We start from the raw sequence: 13,111 nt of genomic DNA, 5'->3' as shown, positions 1-13,111 counted from the left end.
ATTGGACGTTAAATGTGCTTTCATGAAGATGATGATTTCATGATGATTTCATGATGTTTCGTTGTTGGCATAGGTCTATACCAGTGAAGTGTGTTGCAACTTCACGAGTTTGACAAGCAGTTTCCGTAGTGTAGTGGTTATCACGTTCGCCTCACACGCGAAAGGTCCCCGGTTCGAAACCGGGCGGAAACATTTTATGTAAAACGAAAACAATTCCTGTTTTATTTAAAGTGCACGTAAAATGTGCCCTCATGAAGATGATGATTTCATGATTCTTCATTGTTGGCATTGGCCTATGCCAGTGAAGTATGTTGCAGCTTCACAAATTGGACGAGCAGTTTCCGTAGTGTAGTGGTTATCACGTTTGCCTAACACGTGAAAGGTTCCTGGTTTTTAAACCGGGGGGAAACATTTTACGTATAACCAAAAAAAATCGTGTTTTTTTTAAATTGCACGTTAAATGTGCTTTCATGAAGATGATGATTTCATGATTCTTCATTGTTGGCATAGGCCTATACCATTGAAGTGTGTTGCAACTGCACGCGTTTGGCAAGCAGTTTCTGTAGTGTAGTGGTTATCACGTTCGCCTAACACGCGAAAGTTCCCCGGTTCGAAACCGGGCGGAAACATTTTATGTAAAACCAAAACAATTCCTGTTTTATTTAAAGTGCACGTAAAATGTGCCCTCATGAAGATGATGATTTCATGAAGATGAAGATTGTTGGCATTGGCCTATGCCAGTGAAGTATGTTGCAGCTTCACAAGTTTGACAACCAGTTTCCGTAGTGTATTGGTTATCATGTTCGCCTAACACGCGAAAGGTCCCTGGTTCGAAACCGGGCGGAAACATTTTACGTATAACCAATAAAAATCTATTTTTTTTTAAATTGGACCTAAAATGTGCTTTCATGAAGATAATGAATTCATGATTCTTCATTGTTGGCATAGGCCTATACCAGTGAAGTGTGTTGCAACTTCACGAGTTTGACAAGCAGTTTCCGTAGTGTAGTGGTTATTACGTTTACCTAACTATGTGAAAGGTTCCTGGTTTGAAACCGGGCGGAAACATTCTATGTAAAACCAAAACAATTTGTATTTTATTTAAAGTGGACGTAAAATATGCCTTCATGAACTTGATGATTTAATGATTTGACACTAGACGTTTCGAAATATTTCAGTGAAATATGTTGCTACGTTACATGTTCTTCAAGCAGTTTCCGTAGTATAGTGGTTATCACGTTCGCCTAACACGCGAAAGGTCCCCGTTTTGAAACCGGGCAGAAACATTTTACGTTAAACCAAAATAATTCGGATTTTATTTAAAGAGGACACAAAATGTGCCTTCATGAACGTGATGATTTCATGATTCTTCATTGTTGGCATTGGCCTATGCCAGTGAAGTATGTTGCAACTTCACAAGTTTGACAAGCAGTTTCCGTAGTGTAGTGGTTATCATGTTCGCCTAACACGTGAAAGGGTCCTGGTTTGAAACCGGGTGGAAACATTTTACGTATAACCAAAAAAAATCGTGTTTTATTTAAATTGGACGTTAAATGTGCTTTCATGAAGATGATGATTTCATGATTTTTCGTTGTTGGCATAGGTCTATACCAGTGAAGTGTGTTGCAACTTCACGAGGTTGACAAGCAGTTTCCGTAGTGTAGTGGTTATCACGTTCGCCTCACACGCGAAAGGTCCCCGGTTCGAAACCGGGCGGAAACATTTTATGTAAAACGAAAACAATTCCTGTTTTATTTAAAGTGCACGTAAAATGTGCCCTCATGAAGATGATGATTTCATTATTCTTCATTGTTGGCATTGGCCTATGCCAGTGAAGTATGTTGCAGCTTCACAAATTGGACGAGCAGTTTCCGTAGTGTAGTGGTTATCACGTTTGCCTAACACGTGAAAGGTTCCTGGTTTTTAAACCGGGGGGAAACATTTTACGTATAACCAAAAAAAATCGTGTTTTTTTTAAATTGCACGTTAAATGTGCTTTCATGAAGATGATGATTTCATGATTCTTCATTGTTGGCATAGGCCTATACCAGTGAAGTGTGTTGCAACTGGACGCGTTTGGCAAGCAGTTTCCGTAGTGTAGTGGTTATCACGTTCGCCTCACACGCGAAAGGTCCCCGGTTCGAAACCGGGCGGAAACATTTTATGTAAAACGAAAACAATTCCTGTTTTATTTAAAGTGCACGTAAAATGTGCCCTCATGAAGATGATGATTTCATGATTCTTCATTGTTGGCATTGGCCTATGCCAGTGAAGTATGTTGCAGCTTCACAAATTGGACGAGCAGTTTCCGTAGTGTAGTGGTTATCACGTTTGCCTAACACGTGAAAGGTTCCTGGTTTTTAAACCGGGGGGAAACATTTTACGTATAACCAAAAAAAATCGTGTTTTTTTTAAATTGCACGTTAAATGTGCTTTCATGAAGATGATGATTTCATGATTCTTCATTGTTGGCATAGGCCTATACCAGTGAAGTGTGTTGCAACTTCACGAGTTTGACAAGCAGTTTCCGTAGTGTAGTGGTTATTACGTTTACCTAACTATGTGAAAGGTTCCTGGTTTGAAACCGGGCGGAAACATTCTATGTAAAACCAAAACAATTTGTATTTTATTTAAAGTGGACGTAAAATATGCCTTCATGAACTTGATGATTTAATGATTTGACACTAGACGTTTCGAAATATTTCAGTGAAATATGTTGCTACATTACATGTTCTTCAAGCAGTTTCCGTAGTATAGTGGTTATCACGTTCGCCTAACACGCGACAGGTCCCCGTTTTGAAACCGGGCAGAAACATTTTACGTTAAACCAAAATAATTCGGATTTTATTTAAAGAGGACACAAAATGTGCCTTCATGAACGTGATGATTTCATGATTCTTCATTGTTGGCATTGGCCTATGCCAGTGAAGTATGTTGCAACTTCACAAGTTTGACAAGCAGTTTCCGTAGTGTAGTGGTTATCATGTTCGCCTAACACGTGAAAGGGTCCTGGTTTGAAACCGGGTGGAAACATTTTACGTATAACCAAAAAAAATCGTGTTTTATTTAAATTGGACGTTAAATGTGCTTTCATGAAGATGATTTCATGATTTTTCGTTGTTGGCATAGGTCTATACCAGTGAAGTGTGTTGCAACTTGCGAGTTTGACAAGCAGTTTCCGTAGTGTAGTGGTTATCACGTTCGCCTCACACGCGAAAGGTCCCCGGTTCGAAACCGGGCGGAAACATTTTATGTAAAACGAAAACAATTCCTGTTTTATTTAAAGTGCACGTAAAATGTGCCCTCATGAAGATGATGATTTCATGATTCTTCATTGTTGGCATTGGCCTATGCCAGTGAAGTATGTTGCAGCTTCACAAATTGGACGAGCAGTTTCCGTAGTGTAGTGGTTATCACGTTTGCCTAACACGTGAAAGGTTCCTGGTTTTTAAACCGGGGGGAAACATTTTACGTATAACCAAAAAAAATCGTGTTTTTTTTAAATTGCACGTTAAATGTGCTTTCATGAAGATGATGATTTCATGATTCTTCATTGTTGGCATAGGCCTATACCAGTGAAGTGTGTTGCAACTGGACGCGTTTGGCAAGCAGTTTCCGTAGTGTAGTGGTTATCACGTTCGCCTCACACGCGAAAGGTCCCCGGTTTGAAACCGGGCGGAAACATTTTATGTAAAACGAAAACAATTCCTGTTCTATTTAAAGTGCACGTAAAATGTGCCCTCATGAAGATGATGATTTCATGATTCTTCATTGTTGGCATTGGCCTATGCCAGTGAAGTATGTTGCAGCTTCACAAATTGGACGAGCAGTTTCCGTAGTGTAGTGGTTATCACGTTTGCCTAACACGTGAAAGGTTCCTGGTTTTTAAACCGGGGGGAAACATTTTACGTATAACCAAAAAAAATCGTGTTTTTTTAAATTGCACGTTAAATGTGCTTTCATGAAGATGATGATTTCATGATTCTTCATTGTTGGCATAGGCCTATACCAGTGAAGTGTGTTGCAACTGGACGCGTTTGGCAAGCAGTTTCCGTAGTGTAGTGGTTATCACGTTCGCCTAACACGCGAAAGGTCCCCGGTTCGAAACCGGGCGGAAACATTTTATGTAAAACCAAAACAATTCCTGTTTTATTTAAAGTGCACGTAAAATGTGCCCTCATGAAGATGATGATTTCATGAAGATGAAGATTGTTGGCATTGGCCTATGCCAGTGAAGTATGTTGCAGCTTCACAAGTTTGACAACCAGTTTCCGTAGCGTATTGGTTATCATGTTCGCCTAACACGCGAAAGGTCCCTGGTTCGAAACCGGGCGGAAACATTTTACGTATAACCAATAAAAATCTATTTTTATTTAAATTGGACCTAAAATGTGCTTTCATGAAGATAATGAATTCATGATTCTTCATTGTTGGCATAGGCCTATACCAGTGAAGTGTGTTGCAACTTCACGAGTTTGACAAGCAGTTTCCGTAGTGTAGTGGTTATTACGTTTACCTAACTATGTGAAAGGTTCCTGGTTTGAAACCGGGCGGAAACATTCTATGTAAAACCAAAACAATTTGTATTTTATTTAAAGTGGACGTAAAATATGCCTTCATGAACTTGATGATTTAATGATTTGACACTAGACGTTTCGAAATATTTCAGTGAAATATGTTGCTACGTTACATGTTCTTCAAGCAGTTTCCGTAGTATAGTGGTTATCACGTTCGCCTAACACGCGAAAGGTCCCCGTTTTGAAACCGGGCAGAAACATTTTACGTTAAACCAAAATAATTCGGATTTTATTTAAAGAGGACACAAAATGTGCCTTCATGAACGTGATGATTTCATGATTCTTCATTGTTGGCATTGGCCTATGCCAGTGAAGTATGTTGCAACTTCACAAGTTTGACAAGCAGTTTCCGTAGTGTAGTGGTTATCATGTTCGCCTAACACGTGAAAGGGTCCTGGTTTGAAACCGGGTGGAAACATTTTACGTATAACCAAAAAAAATCGTGTTTTATTTAAATTGGACGTTAAATGTGCTTTCATGAAGATGATGATTTCATGATTTTTCGTTGTTGGCATAGGTCTATACCAGTGAAGTGTGTTGCAACTTCACGAGTTTGACAAGCAGTTTCCGTAGTGTAGTGGTTATCACGTTCACCTCACACGCGAAAGGTCCCCGGTTCGAAACCGGGCGGAAACATTTTATGTAAAACGAAAACAATTCCTGTTTTATTTAAAGTGCACGTAAAATGTGCCCTCATGAAGATGATGATTTCATGATTCTTCATTGTTGGCATTGGCCTATGCCAGTGAAGTATGTTGCAGCTTCACAAATTGGACGAGCAGTTTCCGTAGTGTAGTGGTTATCACGTTTGCCTAACACGTGAAAGGTTCCTGGTTTTTAAACCGGGGGGAAACATTTTACGTATAACCAAAAAAAATCGTGTTTTTTTTAAATTGCACGTTAAATGTGCTTTCATGAAGATGATGATTTCATGATTCTTCATTGTTGGCATAGGCCTATACCAGTGAAGTGTGTTGCAACTGGACGCGTTTGGCAAGCAGTTTCCGTAGTGTAGTGGTTATCACGTTCGCCTAACACGCGAAAGGTCCCCGGTTCGAAACCGGGTGGAAACATTTTATGTAAAACCAAAACAATTCCTGTTTTATTTAAAGTGCACGTAAAATGTGCCCTCATGAAGATGATTATTTCATGAAGATGAAGATTGTTGGCATTGGCCTATGCCAGTGAAGTATGTTGCAGCTTCACAAGATTGCCAACCAGTTTCCGTAGTGTATTGGTTATCATGTTCGCCTAACACGCGAAAGGTCCCTGGTTCGAAACCGGGCGGAAACATTTTACGTATAATCAATAAAAATCTATTTTTATTTAAATTGGACCTAAAATGTGCTTTCATGAAGATAATGAATTCATGATTCTTCATTGTTGGCATAGGCCTATACCAGTGAAGTGTGTTGCAACTTCACGAGTTTGACAAGCAGTTTCCGTAGTGTAGTGGTTATTACGTTTACCTAACTATGTGAAAGGTTCCTGGTTTGAAACCGGGCGGAAACATTCTATGTAAAACCAAAACAATTTGTATTTTATTTAAAGTGGACGTAAAATATGCCTTCATGAACTTGATGATTTAATGATTTGACACTAGACGTTTCGAAATATTTCAGTGAAATATGTTGCTACGTTACATGTTCTTCAAGCAGTTTCCGTAGTATAGTGGTTATCACGTTCGCCTAACACGCGAAAGGTCCCCGTTTTGAAACCGGGCAGAAACTTTTTACGTTAAACCAAAATAATTCGGATTTTATTTAAAGAGGACACAAAATGTGCCTTCATGAACGTGATGATTTCATGATTCTTCATTGTTGGCATTGGCCTATGCCAGTGAAGTATGTTGCAACTTCACAAGTTTGACAAGCAGTTTCCGTAGTGTAGTGGTTATCATGTTCGCCTAACACGTGAAAGGGTCCTGGTTTGAAACCGGGTGGAAACATTTTACGTATAACCAAAAAAAATCGTGTTTTATTTAAATTGGACGTTAAATGTGCTTTCATGAAGATGATGATTTCATGATTTTTCGTTGTTGGCATAGGTCTATACCAGTGAAGTGTGTTGCAACTTCACGAGTTTGACAAGCAGTTTCCGTAGTGTAGTGGTTATCACGTTCGCCTCACACGCGAAAGGTCCCCGGTTCGAAACCGGGCGGAAACATTTTATGTAAAACGAAAACAATTCCTGTTTTATTTAAAGTGCACGTAAAATGTGCCCTCATGAAGATGATGATTTCATGATTCTTCATTGTTGGCATTGGCCTATGCCAGTGAAGTATGTTGCAGCTTCACAAGTTTGACAACCAGTTTCCGTAGTGTATTGGTTATCATGTTCGCCTAACACGCGAAAGGTCCCTGGTTCGAAACCGGGCGGAAACATTTTACGTATAACCAATAAAAATCTATTTTTTTTTAAATTGGACCTAAAATGTGCTTTCATGAAGATAATGAATTCATGATTCTTCATTGTTGGCATAGGCCTATACCAGTGAAGTGTGTTGCAACTTCACGAGTTTGACAAGCAGTTTCCGTAGTGTAGTGGTTATTACGTTTACCTAACTATGTGAAAGGTTCCTGGTTTGAAACCGGGCGGAAACATTCTATGTAAAACCAAAACAATTTGTATTTTATTTAAAGTGGACGTAAAATATGCCTTCATGAACTTGATGATTTAATGATTTGACACTAGACGTTTCGAAATATTTCAGTGAAATATGTTGCTACGTTACATGTTCTTCAAGCAGTTTCCGTAGTGTAGTGGTTATCACGTTCGCCTAACACGCGAAAGGTCCCCGGTTTGAAACCGGGCAGACACATTTTACGTTAAACCAAAACAATTCGGATTTTATTTAAAGAGGACACAAAATGTGCCTTCATGAACGTGATGATTTCATGATTCTTCATTGTTGGCATTGGCCTATGCCAGTGAAGTATGTTGCAACTTCACAAGTTTGACAAGCAGATTCCGTAGTGTAGTGGTTATCATGTTAGCCTAACACGTGAAAGGGTCCGGGTTTGAAACCGGGTGGAAACATTTTACGTATAACCAAAACAATTCCTGTTTTATTTAAAGTGCACGTAAAATGTGCCCTCATGAAGATGATGATTTCATGATTCTTCATTGTTGGCATTGGCCTATGCCAGTGAAGTATGTTGCAGCTTCACAAGTTTGACAATCAGTTTCCGTAGTGTATTGCTTATCATGTTCGCCTTACACGCGAAAGGTCCCTGGTTCGAAACCGGGCGGAAACATTTTACGTATAACCAATAAAAATCTATTTTATTTAAATTGGACCTAAAATGTGCTTTCATGAAGATAATGAATTCATGATTCTTCATTGTTGGCATAGGCCTATACCAGTGAAGTGTGTTGCAACTTCACGAGTTTGACAAGCAGTTTCCGTAGTGTAGTGGTTATCATGTTTGCCTAACACGTGAAAGGTTCATGGTTTGAAACCGGGCGGAAACATTCTATGTAAAACCAAAACAATTTGTATTTTATTTAAAGTGGACGTAAAATATGCCTTCATGAACTTGATGATTTAATGATTTGACACTGGACGTTTCGAAATATTTCAGTGAAATATGTTGCTACGTTACATGTTCTTCAAGCAGTTTCCGTAGTGTAGTGGTTATCACGTTCGCCTAACACGCGAAAGGTCCCCGTTTTGAAACCGGGCAGAAACACTTTACGTTAAACCAAAATAATTCGGATTTTATTTAAAGAGGACACAAAATGTGCCTTCATGAACGTGATGATTTCATGATTCTTCATTGTTGGCATTGGCCTATGCCAGTGAAGTATGTTGCAACTTCACAAGTTTGACAAGCAGTTTCCGTAGTGTAGTGGTTATTGTGTTCGCCTAACACGTGAAAGGGTCCTGGTTTGAAACCGGGTGGAAACATTTTACGTATAACCAAAACAATTCCTGTTTTATTGAAAGTGCACGTTAAATGTGCCCTCATGAAGATGATGATTTCATGATTCTTCATTGTTGGCATAGGCCTATGCCAGTGAAGTATGTTGCAACTTCACAAGTTTGCCAAGCAGTTTCCGTAGTGCAGTGGTTATCACGTTCGCCTAACACGTGAAAGGTTCCTGGTTTGAAACCGGGTGGAGACATTTTATGCATAACCAAAAAAAATCGTATTTTATTTAAATTGGACCTAAAATGTGCTTTCATGAAGATAATGAATTCATGATCTTTCATTGTTGGCATAGGCCTATACCAGTGAAGTATGTTGCAACTTCAAAAGGTTGACAAGAAGTTTCCGTAGTGTAGTGGTTATCACGTTCGCCTAACACGCGAAAGGTCCCCGGTTTGAAACCGGGCGGAAACATTTTATGTAAAACCAAAACAATTCCTGTTTTATTTAAAGTGCACGTAAAATGTGCTTTCATGAAGATAATGAATTCATGATTTTGCATTGATTCTACATTGATTCTTCATTGTTGGCATAGGCCTATACCAGTGAAGTATGTTGCAACTTCAAGAGGTTGACAAGCAGTTTCCGTAGTGTAGTGGTTATCACGTTCGCCTAACACGCGAAAGGTCCCCGGTTTGAAACCGGGCGGAAACATTTAACATAAAACCAAAACAATTCCTGTTTTATTTAAAGTGCACGTAAAATGTGCCCTCATGAAGATGATGATTTCATGATTCTTCATTGTTGGCATAGGCCTATGCCAGTGAAGTATGTTGCAACTTCACGAGGTTGACAAGCAGTTTCCGTACTGTAGTGGTCATCACGTTCAATTTGTATTTTATTTAAAGTGCACGTAAAGTGTGCCCTCATGAAGATGATGATTTAATGATTCTTCATTGTTGGCGTAGGTCTATACCAGTTAAGTCTGTTGTAACTTAGCAGTTTGGAAAAGCTGTTTCCATAGTGTAGTGGTTATCACGTTTGCCTCACACGCGAAAGGTTCCTGGTTTGAAACCGGGTGGAAACATTTTATCTAAAACCAAAACAATTCGGATTTTATTTAAAGTGGACGCAAAATGTGCCTTCATGAACGTGATGATTTAATGATTTAACATTGTTCGTTTCAACTTATTTCAGTGAAATATGTTGCTACGTTACATGTTCTTCAAGCAGTTTCCGTAGTGTAGTGGGTATCATGTTCGCCTAACACGTGAAAGGTCCCTGGTTTGAAACCGGGTGGAACATTTTATCTAAAACCAAAACAATTCGGATTTTATTTAAAGTGGACGCAAAATGTGCCTTCATGAACGTGATGATTTAATGATTTGACATTGTTCGTTTCGACTTATTTCAGTGAAGTATATTGCAACTTCACAAGCTTGACAAGCAGATTCCGTAGTGTAGTGGTTATCAAGTTCGCCTAACACGTGCAAGGCTCCTGGATTGAAACCTGGTGGAAACATTTTACGTATAACCAAAAAAATCGTTTTTTATTTTACGTGCAGGTAAAATGTGCCCTCATGAAGATGATGATTTCATGATTCTTCATTGTTCGCATAGGCCTATGCCAGTGAAGTATGTTGCAGCTTCACAAGTTTGACAAGCAGTTTCCGTAGTGTATTGGTTATCACGTGCGCCTAACACGCGAAAGGTCCCCGGTTCGAAACCGGGCGGAAACATTTTATGTATAACCAATAAAAATCTATTTTATTTAAATTGGACCTAAAATGTGCTTTCATGAAGATAATGAATTCATGATTCTTCATTGTTGGCATATGCCTATACCAATTAAATGTGTTGCAACTTCACAAGTTTGACAAGCAGTTTCCGTAGTGTAGTGGTTATCACGTTTGCCTAACACGTGAAAGGTTAAATTTCGATTTAACGTCGTGAGAATATTACTGTGTTATTTTATTTTATCAATTTATTATTTTATTCTCATTCTACGTGACTTTACCGAAAGAACCAAAGAAGACGTGAAAGGTTCCTGGTTTTTAAACCGGGGGGAAACATTTTACGTATAACCAAAAAAAATCGTCTTTAATTTAAATTGGACCTCAAATGTGCCCTCATGAAGATGATGATTTCATGATTCTTCATTGTTGGCATTGGCCTATGCCAGTGAAGTATGTTGCAGCTTCACAAATTTGACAAGCAGTTTCCGTAGTGTAGTGGTTATCACGTTTGCCTAACCCGTGAAAGGTCCCTGGTTTGAAACCGGGTGGAAACATTTTACGTATAACCGAAAAAAAATCGTATTTTATTTAAATTGGACGCAAAATGTGCTTTCATGAAGATGATGATTTCATGATTCTTCATTCTTGGCATAGGACTATACCAGTGAAGTGTGTTGCAACTTCACGAGTTTGACAGCCAGTTTCCGTAGTGTAGTGGTTATTACGTTTGCCTAACACGTGAAAGGTTCCTGGTTTGAAACCGGGCGGAAACATTCTATGTAAAACCAAAACAATTTGTATTTTATTTAAAGTGGACGTAAAATATGCCTTCATGAACTTGATGATTTAATGATTTGACACTAGACGTTTCGAAATATTTCAGTGAAATATGTTGCTACGTTACATGTTCTTCAAGCAGTTTCCGTAGTGTAGTGGTTGTCATGTTCGCCTAACACGTGAAAGGTGGTTTGACACACAAAACAATTCCTGTTTTATTTAAAGTGCACGTAAAATGTGCTTTCATGAAGATAATGAATTCATGATTTTGCATTGATTCTTCATTGATTTTTCATTGTTGGCATAGGCCTATACCAGTGAAGTATGTTGCAACTTCACAAGTTTGACAAGCAGTTTCCGTAGTGTAGTGGTTATCACGTTCGCCTTACACGCGAAAGGTCCCCGGTTCGAAACCGGGCGGAAACATTTTATGTAAAACTTAAACAATTCCTGTTTTATTTAAAGTGCACGTAAAATGTGCCCTAATGAAGATGATGATTTCATGATTCTTCATTGTTGGCATAGGCCTATGCCAGTAAAGTATGTTGCAACTTCACAAGTTTGACAAGCAGTTTCCGTAGTGTAGTGGTTATTACGTTTGCCTAACACGTGAAAGGTTCCTGGTCTGAAACCGGCTAGAGATATTTTACGTATAACCAAAAAAAATCGTATTTTATTTAAATTGGACCTAAAATGTGCTTTCATGAAGAGAATGAATTCATGATACTTCATTATTGGCATAGGCCTATACCAGTGAAGTGTGGTGCAACTTCAAAAGTTTGCCTAGCAGATTCCGTAGTGTAGTGGTTATCACGTTCGCATAACACGTGAAAGGTTCCTAATTTGAAACCGGGTGGAAACATTTTACGTATAACCAAAAAAAATCGTATTTTATTTAAAGTGCACGTAAAATGTGCCCTCATGAAGATGATGATTTCATGATTTTTCGTTGTTGGCATAGGTCTATACCAGTGAAGTGTGTTGCAACTTCACGAGTTTGACAAGCAGTTTCCGTAGTGTAGTGGTTATCACGTTCGCCTCACACGCGAAAGGTCCCCGGTTCGAAACCGGGCGGAAACATTTTATGTAAAACCAAAACAATTCCTGTTTTATTTAAAGTGCACGTAAAATGTGCCCTCATGAAGATGATGATTTCATGATTCTTCATTGTTGGCATTGGCCTATGCCAGTGAAGTATGTTGCAGCTTCACAAATTGGACGAGCAGTTTCCGTAGTGTAGTGGTTATCACGTTCGCATAACACGTGAAAGGTTCCTGGTTTGAAACCGGGTGGAAACATTTTACGTATAACCAAAAAAAATCGTATTTTATTTAAAGTGCACGTAAAATGTGCCCTCATGAAGATGATGATTTCATGATTCTTCATTGTTGGCGTAGGTCTATACCAGTGAAGTGTGTTGTAACTTAGCAGTTTGGAAAAGCTGTTTCCACATTGTAGTGGTTATCACGTTTGCCTCACACGCGAAAGGTCCCTGGTTTGAAAACGGGTGGAAACATTTTATCTAAAACCAAAACAATTCGGATTTTATTTAAAGCGGACGTAAAATATGCCTTCATGAACTTGATGATTTAGTGATTTGACACTGGACGTTTCGACTTATTTCAGTGAAATATGTTGCAACTTCACAAGTTTGCCTAGCAGATTCCGTAGTGTAGTGGTTATCATGTTCGCCTAACACGCGAAAGGTCCCTGGTTTGAAACCGGGTGGACACATTTTACGTAAAACCAAAACAATTCCTGTTTTATTTAAAGTGCACGCAAAATGTGCCCTCATGAAGATGATGATTTCATGATTCTTCATTGTTGGCATAGGCCTATGCCAGTGAAGTATGTTGCAACTTCACAAATTTGCCAAGCAGTTTCCGTAGTGTAGTGGTTATCACGTTCGCCTTACACGCGAAAAGTCCCCGGTTCGAAACCGGGTGTGAAACATTCTATGTAAAACCAAACCAAAACAATTTGTATTTTATATGCGTAGTTTTTTCGGTAAAGTCACGTTGAAGAGAAACAACAAAATAATAAAATATATAAAACAATAAGAAATTCTCACGACGTTTCGACCATAACTCAAACGGTCATCTTCAGGTGTGTTGGTTCGCATACATTTATTTTTAAACGGCGCATTTAC

General features: G+C 38.8%; 14 non-coding genes across 14 annotated transcripts; all 14 read left to right on the top strand.

Annotated features, from left to right (window-relative positions):
- Nucleotides 1–119: 119 nt before the first annotated feature.
- On the top strand, nucleotides 120–192 carry TRNAV-CAC (transfer RNA valine (anticodon CAC)). Its single transcript has one exon. It is a non-coding gene; the product is annotated as a tRNA-Val (tRNA).
- A 364-nt stretch (nucleotides 193–556) lies between these two features.
- Nucleotides 557–629, top strand: TRNAV-AAC (transfer RNA valine (anticodon AAC)). Its single transcript has one exon. It is a non-coding gene; the product is annotated as a tRNA-Val (tRNA).
- Nucleotides 630–1,649: 1,020 nt separating this feature from the next.
- On the top strand, nucleotides 1,650–1,722 carry TRNAV-CAC (transfer RNA valine (anticodon CAC)). The gene has a single exon. It is a non-coding gene; the product is annotated as a tRNA-Val (tRNA).
- A 364-nt stretch (nucleotides 1,723–2,086) lies between these two features.
- Nucleotides 2,087–2,159, top strand: TRNAV-CAC (transfer RNA valine (anticodon CAC)). The gene has a single exon. It is a non-coding gene; the product is annotated as a tRNA-Val (tRNA).
- A 1,015-nt stretch (nucleotides 2,160–3,174) lies between these two features.
- TRNAV-CAC (transfer RNA valine (anticodon CAC)) lies at nucleotides 3,175–3,247 on the top strand. Its single transcript has one exon. It is a non-coding gene; the product is annotated as a tRNA-Val (tRNA).
- An 800-nt stretch (nucleotides 3,248–4,047) lies between these two features.
- TRNAV-AAC (transfer RNA valine (anticodon AAC)) lies at nucleotides 4,048–4,120 on the top strand. The gene has a single exon. It is a non-coding gene; the product is annotated as a tRNA-Val (tRNA).
- Nucleotides 4,121–5,577: 1,457 nt separating this feature from the next.
- On the top strand, nucleotides 5,578–5,650 carry TRNAV-AAC (transfer RNA valine (anticodon AAC)). Its single transcript has one exon. It is a non-coding gene; the product is annotated as a tRNA-Val (tRNA).
- Nucleotides 5,651–6,670: 1,020 nt separating this feature from the next.
- On the top strand, nucleotides 6,671–6,743 carry TRNAV-CAC (transfer RNA valine (anticodon CAC)). The gene has a single exon. It is a non-coding gene; the product is annotated as a tRNA-Val (tRNA).
- Nucleotides 6,744–7,761: 1,018 nt separating this feature from the next.
- On the top strand, nucleotides 7,762–7,834 carry TRNAV-UAC (transfer RNA valine (anticodon UAC)). Its single transcript has one exon. It is a non-coding gene; the product is annotated as a tRNA-Val (tRNA).
- A 1,016-nt stretch (nucleotides 7,835–8,850) lies between these two features.
- Nucleotides 8,851–8,923, top strand: TRNAV-AAC (transfer RNA valine (anticodon AAC)). The gene has a single exon. It is a non-coding gene; the product is annotated as a tRNA-Val (tRNA).
- Nucleotides 8,924–9,090: 167 nt separating this feature from the next.
- Nucleotides 9,091–9,163, top strand: TRNAV-AAC (transfer RNA valine (anticodon AAC)). Its single transcript has one exon. It is a non-coding gene; the product is annotated as a tRNA-Val (tRNA).
- Nucleotides 9,164–11,315: 2,152 nt separating this feature from the next.
- On the top strand, nucleotides 11,316–11,388 carry TRNAV-UAC (transfer RNA valine (anticodon UAC)). Its single transcript has one exon. It is a non-coding gene; the product is annotated as a tRNA-Val (tRNA).
- Nucleotides 11,389–11,969: 581 nt separating this feature from the next.
- TRNAV-CAC (transfer RNA valine (anticodon CAC)) lies at nucleotides 11,970–12,042 on the top strand. Its single transcript has one exon. It is a non-coding gene; the product is annotated as a tRNA-Val (tRNA).
- Nucleotides 12,043–12,841: 799 nt separating this feature from the next.
- On the top strand, nucleotides 12,842–12,915 carry TRNAV-UAC (transfer RNA valine (anticodon UAC)). Its single transcript has one exon. It is a non-coding gene; the product is annotated as a tRNA-Val (tRNA).
- The last annotated feature ends 196 nt before the right edge of the window (nucleotides 12,916–13,111 follow it).

Source organism: Petromyzon marinus, chromosome 37, assembly GCF_048934315.1.
Source record: "Petromyzon marinus isolate PM22_M1 ecotype Great Lakes invasive population chromosome 37, UKy_Petmar_22M1.pri1.0, whole genome shotgun sequence".
Taxonomy (NCBI): Eukaryota; Metazoa; Chordata; class Hyperoartia; order Petromyzontiformes; family Petromyzontidae; genus Petromyzon; species Petromyzon marinus.
This window is presented reverse-complemented; position numbering and strand designations above follow the sequence as displayed.